Source organism: Pygocentrus nattereri, chromosome 13 (assembly GCF_015220715.1).
Source record: "Pygocentrus nattereri isolate fPygNat1 chromosome 13, fPygNat1.pri, whole genome shotgun sequence".
Taxonomy (NCBI): Eukaryota; Metazoa; Chordata; class Actinopteri; order Characiformes; family Serrasalmidae; genus Pygocentrus; species Pygocentrus nattereri.
The window spans coordinates 37,311,760-37,322,615 of NC_051223.1; the positions used below are offsets into that span (position 1 = coordinate 37,311,760).

At 40.4% G+C, this 10,856-nt stretch overlaps 1 long non-coding RNA gene across 1 annotated transcript in view; it reads right to left on the reverse strand.

Annotated features, from left to right (window-relative positions):
- Window positions 1–10,715: 10,715 nt before the first annotated feature.
- The window catches only part of LOC119264952, a 1,927-nt gene continuing 1,786 nt past the window's right edge, over window positions 10,716–10,856 (reverse strand). The window contains exon 4 of the long non-coding RNA XR_005131295.1: window positions 10,716–10,856. This exon is cut by the window's right edge and continues 180 nt beyond it. This is a non-coding gene — a long non-coding RNA (uncharacterized LOC119264952).

Sequence of the window (10,856 nt, forward strand, 5' to 3'; positions counted from 1 at the left end):
AGAGCAGCTCTGCTAAAGGGACCCAGTGCACATTGGCTCAGCCGTTTGCCGAGTAAGCTGGCCCATCACCACAGGATACACGAATTATTAAACACAGCATCATCAGACTCTCTTGATTGATTAAACACCCTGATGCATTTTTCATAATCCATGCTTCATTAAATCATGAACTGATGGCTGACTGTCTCTGGCCATACTTCCTTCCAGGTTGGCATTGGCCACCTTTAGCCACGATATGGCTACATCTGCTAATATTAGCTTCTAATAGCCTATCATTTATGCAAGTGGTCACAGAAAAAAAAAGTGTTCATTTTTCACATTCAGCAGAGAATTGAAGTGTTTGATTCTAGTGGGACATCCAAATTACACGCTTTAGAGTAAACAAGACCATTAAGTCATTTAACATGGTCATCATTGATGAAGCAGAATTAGAGTCAGAGCCAGGATTAGAAAGGTAAGTACAGCTGGTTGATCTTTGGATCAGTTGTGACTTCTGTTTTAACCTTTAGCCGTTCTACTGAGAAGAGAGAGTGCTGTGCTTATTAAGTAACTGTCAGGCAGCATAAGAAGAAGTTCACTAAAGCTGGAACGTGATATTTATTAATATTGCAAAACAGTGGATTCATTTTTGAGATGTAATGTTTCCTAACTCTGCAGTTAAAACAGACACTGTACACACGCTCCTGTTCCCACTATACTGGCTGATGTTAATGAACAATTAAATGAAATGTGACAGCGATGGCAGTGAATAGTGAAGAGAAAGAGTTGAATATGTTGCTGTTTATTAGGATTGACAGTAGCGCAGCTTACGTGCTGTGTTTGGGAAAAGGCAAGTGGCAACACCCTGTTAAACAGCAGGAGGTACCGTCACAATATTCCTAACTGCTTAAAACAGTTTCCAAAAGTTTTTCCCCACGCTTCATATCGATTTCTTTTTAGTGATTAAAAATGAATAAATAAATATTAGGAGCTCAGTAACAATGTTCTACGTTGCTTTGATTGATTGTTTCAGCTGTGTGTAATATCGGTTGCTTAGTAACAGACATAACCAGATCATTGACCTCAAGTGCTTTACGATTTCCTAAATTGTTGCTGTAAGATCAGAAATAACTCCCACATGAAGATTTACTTCTTTAATACAAATGTAAAAAAATATATTTATTTTTACCTATTTTGATCTTAAATTTAGGACAAAACATACGTTCCTGTAACACTGCCTCTGGACTGCGCAGCCTTCTGATTGGACTTCATTCACTGAAAGAAATTCAGTCCGAGCCGTGTTTAATCTGTATATGGGAAACAGGCTTATTGGATTAGCATATTTCATCAGTTCAACTGTAAATTTAGATCTATGCTGAACATCTGAAGTTGCTCAAATGCTGAAGTTTTGATCAGCAGAGAATGACGTCTCTGTGAAAGAATTCGGCCAAACCATTTATAAGAAACGGGTGGCTTCTTCTTGCCGCCTTATCTTGTCCTTTGCTTTTCATTGTTCTGAAAGAATTTCTTGTAAAAGCTGCAACAGGCAGGTGTTGAAAGGCATCTTGTTTGTGTCTGTCTGTTCATAAATGACATGTGTCTTTTTGCTAGAATGAAAGTAAAAGAAAACTTCTGATTTCTGAGAACCGACATCACCGCTCAGACGAGACACCACAGAGAAGAGTCTGTGTTAACGTTGAGCTGCACTGTAAAAAATGTCGGTGAAATTAACAGTTAAATGCAGTAAAATCATGACAATAAAACTAAGTTGAAACAGTAAAGTTGTGTGTAATTTACAGTTCATTGTAGTAAAATTCTAAACCAAACATAGCTGTAAATTTTACTGTAAAAACATGTAGAAAGAAGCAGATTTCTTTGTATACTTTACAGTTTACTGTGATTAAACACAGAAAACCTGTAATACAAAAAGCAATACAATACCGTTAAAATGACACTTTTTCCTGGTAGAATTTCTTTAGTACAGAACAAATTGTATTACATTTTACATTAGATAAGCATATGTACAAATACAGTAAAAGTTCATGTGAAGTGTCAAAAACAGGTGAAACGTGTTTAGTAAGTTAGTACAAAAAGATATATGAACTAGTTTTATTGCATAATTTAAAAACATTTGAGTAATTAGTTTAAACCTGCACTTTACACACACAAGTGCATGTGATTGAAATGAACATGGAATATGTTGAGACAGATAAATATTACATTTAATATTAGGTAAATGAATATCATGGCAATGGCAATTAAGTTATTTTATCTTTTTAGATATTGAAAGAAAAATCAACATTATTGCCCCATTGCTTTTTAAGTTCTTTATTTTTGCATCATATTAATTGCTAAACAACTGGCAATGATGAAATAAAAAGGTTCATTTTTCATAACTGAATAATGTAATTTCATATATTTTTTTAATAAGGGTACTTTAAATAAAACCGTCTTTCCTGCAAAAATAAATGTATGATTTTTATTTTAAAACTAAATGAGCTCTGACTGGTCCAATTGCGGAGAAGTAGAGTTTGTTTCTGCTGTTTTATTGGCTGTGTGATTATTGGCTGTGTGATTATGGAGGGAGCAGTCATTTTGTGGTAGAGGCTGAGTGTGAAGACGCAGAGAGAGTATTAACGATTCAGTTACTTCAAACTTTAAATTCTTTAAATAGCTGTCGTTTGTAGGCAGACAAACACCAGCTTGTTGGTGGTGGAGGGGGTAGAGCGGGCTGACCGGGGTTAATTTAGTTTGGGGAGTATCCTGCTAGGCTAAATTAAGAGACCCTTATTAGTCCCACAACGAGGAAATTCCACCTCTGCATTTAATCCATCTGTGAAATGAAACACCACACACACTAGGGGGCAGTGAGCACACTTGCCCAGAGCGGTGGGCAGCCCAATCCACAGCACCCAGGGAGCAGTTGGGAATTAGGTGTCTTGCTCAAGGACACCTCAGTCGTGTGCTGTCGGCTCTGGGGATCGAACCAGCGACCTTCCGGTCATGAGGCTGGTTCCCTAACCTCCAGCCCACGACTGCCCCTTGTGGGCAGATGTGCTTTGGTATGTTTGGTAAATGCGCTTTGGTGTGTTTTTTCATGCTGTTGAGGAGGCTAAAACATTAAAACTGGCAGATTAAAAGTGATTACCTGCCGTTTTTGTAGCAAATCACTTGGGACTTTGAAGGGTTATGTGCTGCACTGTAGTTAAACGAACCCCAATGTTTTTTGGCGCTGACTGCAAGCGGATATTTTGTACTTCTGCACTAATTACATGTCCCTTGTCTTACTGTGTGGAGAGAATGACTTGAAACAATTTGGAAGTGCCAAGGTTTTCTCAGAGATGTTGGAGGATTTAAAAGATTGGGAAGGAAATGGAATTACTGTAGGTGATAAAAACAGTCAAAGGGGCTCTGTGTTGTATTGCTGGTGATAATCTGGGTTCACACAACATTGGCGGGTTTACTGAAAACTTCATTCTCAGTACTTTTGCAGATACTGTAAAATCACACAAAGTGAGTTTCAGACTGATGATCCAAATGTGTGTGGTCCACAGCGCACCCCTAAAAGTTATGATTCTGCTGTTGGTGATCTACAGACTGAAGGTGGAGACAGTCAAGACATCAAAAGGCATAAAGGTAAGCTCTGTTTTCAATACTCTGGCATCATTTCATGTTTGCCAGCCTGGACTTCCACCTTGTTTAGTTTGCTATGACCTATTTGAAGGCGTGTTATCCTATGATGTTGCACTGTACTTGAAGCATTTCATTGAGAAAAACAAATGGTTTACATATTCAATGTTGAACCAGCGCATCAAGCAGTTCAAGTACAAAGGATCTGATGCCCTTACAAAGCCATGCTCTGTCAACTCTGGGGTCGCCAATCTTTCGGGGCAAGCTATCCAGAACTGGAATTTCTTAAGATTGCTGCCTGTATTAATTGGTGACAAAGTACAAAATCCAGAAGATGATGTGTGGAAGTTAATTCTCCAGCTTAAAGATATTGTTGATATGATTTGTGCACAGAAGATTTGACACAAGTGGCCTATCTTGACATTTTAATCCAAGAATATTTGGAATCAAGAATGTTTTTTCTTTCCAGAGAGTCCACTAAAACCAAAACACCATTTCTTGCATCACTATCCGGCACGGATTCTGAAATTTGGCCCCTTGAGCAGGTTGTTGACAATGCGCTTCGGAAGTAAACACAGTTACTTCAAGGAGGTGCACTAGGCATTTGAAAAACTTCAAAAACATCTGCCTAACGTTACCTGAAAGACATCAGCTGTTTCAGGCATTTCTTTTACCTGGGCCAGGATGTAGTCAGCTTCTGCAAGTCAAAGACAGCTTTCTACCCCAACCTGTACAGTGATGCAATTACACATGCAGTGAGAGAGTTTGGCTTTTCAGAACACAATACTAGTGTTTCCACAGATGTGCTGTATAAGGGTACATCATATAAAAAAGGGCATTTCCTTGTGTCTGAAAATGATGAGCACATGGAGTTTGGAGAACTTCTCATTATTTTAATTCTGAATGATACAGCTGTGTATTTTGTGATGGAAATACATAAAGCTGACTTTATTTCTGAATACCATCTGTACTCTGTGACAAAACAGAGTTCAGGGCTGCAATGTCTTAATGTTAACGACTTGGTGGATTTTTATCCATTGCCATCATATGTCGTTAATGGACACAGTCATTCCACTGAAACATAGTGTGTTGTCCACTGTGGAGGAGAAACCAGATTAAAAATCACACGATACACAGAATTGATTTGAAACTCTGTACTGCTGACACACAGCTGGATATTAATATAATTACATAAATAAATGTGTCTTCTTAATAAATTGCTTGGTTATTGTATGCTCAAAGTAAACGTTCCTCTTATCTGAAGTGCTACTTGACTAAATTTCTTTGAAAGTGTTTATTTTTCCATGGTTTCAGAAATGACCGACAAGATATTCTAGAAGAGACTTTTCAGTCCATTGGGGTGGAAACATACCACCCCTGATTTTCAGTTTATTGAGGAAGCTGATTTGCTGTCAGTGTTGAGGCCAATTCAAGCCTGCGAAGTCCTGGCAGCTTGGAAGCTGAGAGATGTAAGTAAAGTGTTGCAGTAAAGGATGTCACGATTGACCAAAAGGGTCAGCATTTAAGATCAATCTAAATCGTTGGTTTGTTGTTTTATTTTGCAGGCCAGACTCCTGAAACAAGTAGTTCCTCTGTTAGTGCCTCACCAGGATCGCATTGTAGGAAGCATTCTTGCCATCAATTTCACCCAGAGGTTCATCCTCAGCCTCTTCCAGCAGCTGCCAAAGCCCTGAAATAGGTTGGGTGGATAGCTTTATGATACCGTGGGATAAGTTCCCAGAAGAACTGATTCAGTTATTGGAGAGAGGAAAAAGGCCTAGTCTGCGCATGAGAAGAGAAATGGTCCAAATTGTGGTGCATGAGATGATGCGAAAGAGTTCTTGCATAAGTAAAAGGACCTCTACTGAAGTCAACAAAAAGATGGTAGCAAAATATCCCAAATCTCTACAGGACATAATAGAGGGAGAAGTGGTTGGGCCAGGGTACCACTCTCTTGTCAAGATGTTGCAATATAGGGTGGAGAATGTAAAGCGGTCTACAGACGAAGTCCCTCCAGAAACAAGAGCAGCAATCCAGGACACATATGGGTGCATTAACTGGGATCTAAAATTTCTGCCCCTTGGAGAGACCCCAGACAGCCAGCAAGAGAAGAAAAACTAAAGACGATGTTTCACCAAACCAATGACCGCACAGGAGGTCAGACTTCTAATGAGAGCTACTTTCTACACACAGCGTAAACAAGTCAACCAGGGGGAAATATCAAATATCTTCCGGGAGATTGGCCATTTCGGTTTGACGAACTTGGCATGGCTATCCACTTTAGGGAACTCACCGGAATTGGGCTCGAAGAAACTTTCACACGAAATGTGGATCTGAAGGGGAAACGGCTCCTGAACTACATGAATACTGTGTGTGAGAACAAAAACAGAAGTTCCTCCAGGCTGTAACAAAGCGCAAAGTGATGAAGGGAGAGCTTAGTGGTTGCTCTGAAGATGTCAAGGAGATGGTGCTGCTTCTGCTGTCTTACTTCAGTGAGAAGGAAGATGTGCCTGGCAGGGGGAGTACAAATGGACCAAGTTCAGCTGACTCCAACCATCGTTGTGTGTGGTAAGTTCTTTTTTTTTCTTTTTTATATTCGGGTTAAATGCAAGTATTTTAACGTATTTTAATATGTTTGCATTCTCTCCCCTAAACTTCCACACACATTCATTTTTGTAAGGATGGTAACAGACCTTAAAAATTTAAAGTGCTGTATGATTTTGTTAAAACTGTCTTTGTTTGTGGTTTTTGTTTGTTTAGGGCGATCTTGCTGTTCTGCAGGAAGGTTCATGCTGAGATCGAGGCATTGACAACATCCCCTTCTTCATTTCTGCCCTGTGCATGATGATTTTGGAAGCTACATCCATTACCCGTCAGAGCTGGCGTCAACCCTGGAGTTTTTGCGGAGGTGTGGTGTCCCTTGACCAACTAATAATTTGTTTTTTTTAATTGAAACAAAACAATTAGCAGCTGCAGTGACTTGTGGGTTAGAGCAGTTTAATATTAGCACTTAAAACAGTTTGAATAAAGTAATAAAGGTTAATGGAAGTTTTTATTGCTGGGAAATCTGTTTTTAATTTGGTCATGTGTGTTTCTTCTATTTCTCAAGGTGTTTTTCTCTCCAACGTAGAGAAGGGCGCTAAGGTGGAGAAGACGACCACCTTCCTGTGAACCCTAGAGTGCTTACCTTGATTCAGGAACTTTCAGATCACGAGTGGCGTGATGTCTGAATATGGACTGAACAGATTTATGGCACGTGACATGCTCCACTAAACATTTAGTTTCAGCTCAACTGCTTACTTCAAGCTTAAAGGAGAAGTCCAGTGTGAAATGGACTTGGGGTGTCCCCAGCATTTTGTCCCCAGCATTTTAAGGTTCCAGTCCTCTCACATCTGGTTATTTTGTAAACAATAGCTGTTTTGTTTGCTGGCTCTGCTTTTTGGTCTCCTGTCGACGAAGTGTTTTCACACCTAAAAGTCCAGACTAAGGTTTGTGTGTTTGTTGCATTGTATAGGTTTAGTCCGGTTAGTTTTGGTTTCACACTGGAGATTAGTGAGCAGAATAAAAAGCTTTACTACATTCTGTGGAGTCTCCCGGTATTTTACACTGATTTGTAGAACATGTGTACAGAAATTTGCCTTTTCGGCTATCCTGAATGCTGCCTCCCTGACAGAATTCAACACTCATTTGCATGTACATGATTAAAAGTGATTACAAATCAAGTTTAGTTTTGAATAGGAAATTTGAATTTGATGAAATGTTTCAGTTGGGACAGGGACAAAAAAAAAATCATCTGGTGGTTAATTGGTAACAAGTCAGTAACATGACTAGGTATAAAATGAGCATCTCAGAGAGGCGGAGTCTTTCAGAAGTAAAGATGAGGAGGGGTTTACCACTCTATACTGCATGAGTAAATTGTGCAATAATTCAACAATATCGTTTCTCAACGTAAAATAGCAAAGAACTTTTGCTTTGCATTGTCTATGATACATAAGAGCACTAAAGAAACAGCCATGATTCTGTAGTGGATATCAATGCATGGGCTCAGGGACACTTCTGAAACCCATTGTCTGTGAAAACATCACTGCAACAAACTCAAACACAAAAATGAAACCAGATATAAACAGAATCCAGAAACGTTGCCACCTTCTCTGGGCCTGAGCTCATTTAAAATGTACTGAGGGGAAGTGGAAAAGTGTCCTGTGGTCTGATGAATCAACAATTGAAATTCTTTGTGGAAATAATGGACACTCCTCCAGGCTAAAGACCACTCCGCTTATCAGCTCAGACTTCAAAAGGCAGTATTCATTATGGTATTAGATGGGGCATTAGTGCACATGACATGCACATCTGTAAAGGCATCATTAACACTGAATTATATGTACATGTTTTGGCAACATATGCTGCCATCCAGATGACGTCTTTTTCAGGGAAGGGCTTGCTTATTTGGGTAAGATGCCAAACCACATTCATGCATTACAACAGTGTTGCTCTGTATTAAGAGTCTGGGTGCCAAGTTGGCTTATAAACACTAAAATGGGTCTATATTTTTCAAAAAAAGCAGTTTGAATATTTGTCTTGGAACTATGTTGAAAGGAACTATGTTGAATGAAAGAGTTTACATGATTTGCACATCACTGCATTTTGTTTACATTTTGCACAGCAACCCAACATTTTTGGAAATGGTTGTAAAAATATTGGTTCAAAGTTCACATTGACTAAACGTTTCTTGCCAGATGTGAGAAAAGTGGCTACAGCTGACCTAAAATGGTTAATGCAGAGCAAAGTAGGTCTGCGTTTTCATTAGATTTTTAGCCTGAACTGGAATGGACAGAAAACTTTGCGGCTCCCAAGGTGTCATTTTTGTTGAAAGGACAAAAGGCTCTTCCTAACATTTAGGTTGTGACGTCTGAGCCAAGCCTACTAGTAACACATGATCAGCACGGGACCGGTTGCTCAAACTGTCTGCAGCTTAGTCAGGACTGCACAATCGCCACCTGCCCAGTAAACGACCACGTTCTGTGGCTCAAATTTTGCCCGAATTGCCTGAAACCTGTAGCGAAAATTAATCACTATAGCTACACAAATCTGTAGGCACACAAATTGAGGCATTGCTAATTTAACCCCTGTATCTATCTTAAGTGTCTGCAATTCACAGTTCCTGCAACAGCAGTGGTTCTATACAAACTACCCACCTATAATCTGACAGCACTTCAAAGAAAGCTGTTGGATTTGATCACCCATATGGACAGTCTGCCAGGAGGTGATTTGAATGATTTTTTTCCATAAATACAATTAGTCGTGTCACGCAGTGTCATGGATACACTCAAGTTGTATAAGATGCCACCACTGAAAGTGGCACCTTGAACAATCATGTATATAATCAAAAGGTATTGTCAGTGAGAAAGTCAGATTTACCAAAATCAACCTATTTCAGCTGCTATGAATGTTTTACTAAACTGTCTTCATTTGATTTAGCACACAGAGACCCATCGTCCACTTAAGAAGAGTGGGATTCAGGGGTATACTTCTAATGGACGGCCCCTGTGGGTATGTCTCAGAGAGCTGAAGGTACAGTAGATAGGGTCCCAGAACTTGTACTACTCAGTCTACTCTTATTCAGTCATGTTGGTTGATCTGCAAGTGAATGTACACTACATTTCCAAAAGTATTCAGTCGTCATCTGCCTTCACACACATGAAACTGAGTGACATTCTTAATCCATAGGGTTTAATATGATGTTGGCCCACCCTTTGCAGCCATAACAGCTTCCACGCTTCTGGGAAGGCTTTCCACAAGGGTTAGGAGTGTGTTGATGGGAATTTTTTTACCATTGTTCCAGAAGTACATTTGTGAGGTCAGACACTGATGTTGGACGAGAAGGCCTGGCTCACAGTCTCCGCTCTAATTCATCCCAAATGTGTTCTATCGGGTTGAGGTCAGGACTCTGTGCAGGCCAGTTAAGTTCTTCCTCACCAAACTCGCTCATCCATGTCTTTATGGACCTGCTTCGTGCACTGGTGCGCAGTCATGTTGGAACAGGAAGGGGCCATCCCCAAACTGTTCCCACAAAGTTGGATGCATGAAATTGTCCAAAATCTCTTGGTGCTGAAGCTTTAAGAGTTCCTTTCACTGGAACTAAGGGGCCGAGCCCAACTCCTGAAAAACAACCCCACACCATAATCCCCCCTCCACCAAACTTTACACTAGGCACAATGCAGTCAGACAAGTACCGTTCTCGTCTGTCGGATTGCCAGATGGAGAAGCGTGATTGGTCACACCAGAGAACACGTCTCCACTGCTCTAGAGTCCATTGGTGGCGCTTTACACCACTGCATTCCACTCTTTGCATTGCTCTTGGTGATGTAAGGCTTGGAAGCAGCTGCTCGGCCATGGAAACCCATTCTCTCTATGCTGTTCTTGAGCAGATCTGAAGGCCACATGGAGTTTGGAGGTCTGTAGTGATAGACTCTGCAGAAAGTTGGTGACCTCTGTGCACTATGACCCTCAGCATCCGCTGACCCCACTCTGTCATTTTACGTGGCAGACCTCTTCATGGCTGAGTTGCCGTCATTCCCAATCGCTTCCACTTTGTTATAATCCCACTCACAGTGGACTGTGGAATATTTAGTAGTGAGAAAATTTCACGACTGTACTTGTTGCACAGGTGGCGTCTGATCACGGTACCACGCTGGAATTCACTGAGCTCCTGAGAGCGACCCATTCTTTCACTAATGTCTGTAGAAGCAGTCTGCACTTTACAAACAGAACCCAAGACTGAGCACTGATGACCTCGAGGGGGCTCCTGAAGGTGGGCTTGGCCAGCTGTTCAGAGACTCCCTGACTGAGGTTGCAAGGCGGCAGGAGGTCTTAGAGCTTCCTCAGCGATTTCAGAAAATTCAGACACTTCCCCAGATTGACACTTCAATTCAGCTAATCATCATCTCTCTTAAATGTGGCAGCACTTCATAAGACCCCACCCCTTTAATTAGCAGACTAATCATGATCTCACTGCTTCTTAATGATGGAGAAAAACTCCATAATAGTTTTGCATTACAATTATTATTCACCATTTGCTCAAAGACACAAATAAACAGAAACACTGGTGATGTTTTTCAGGAATGTTGTTTATTTAAGTGTAATGAGTAAAAGGGCCCGATTCATTACCAGAAAGATTCTGATTAGAGTTACTATAAAACCTATTAATAAAGAAACATGTATACATTATTAAGTAACATGACAGTAAA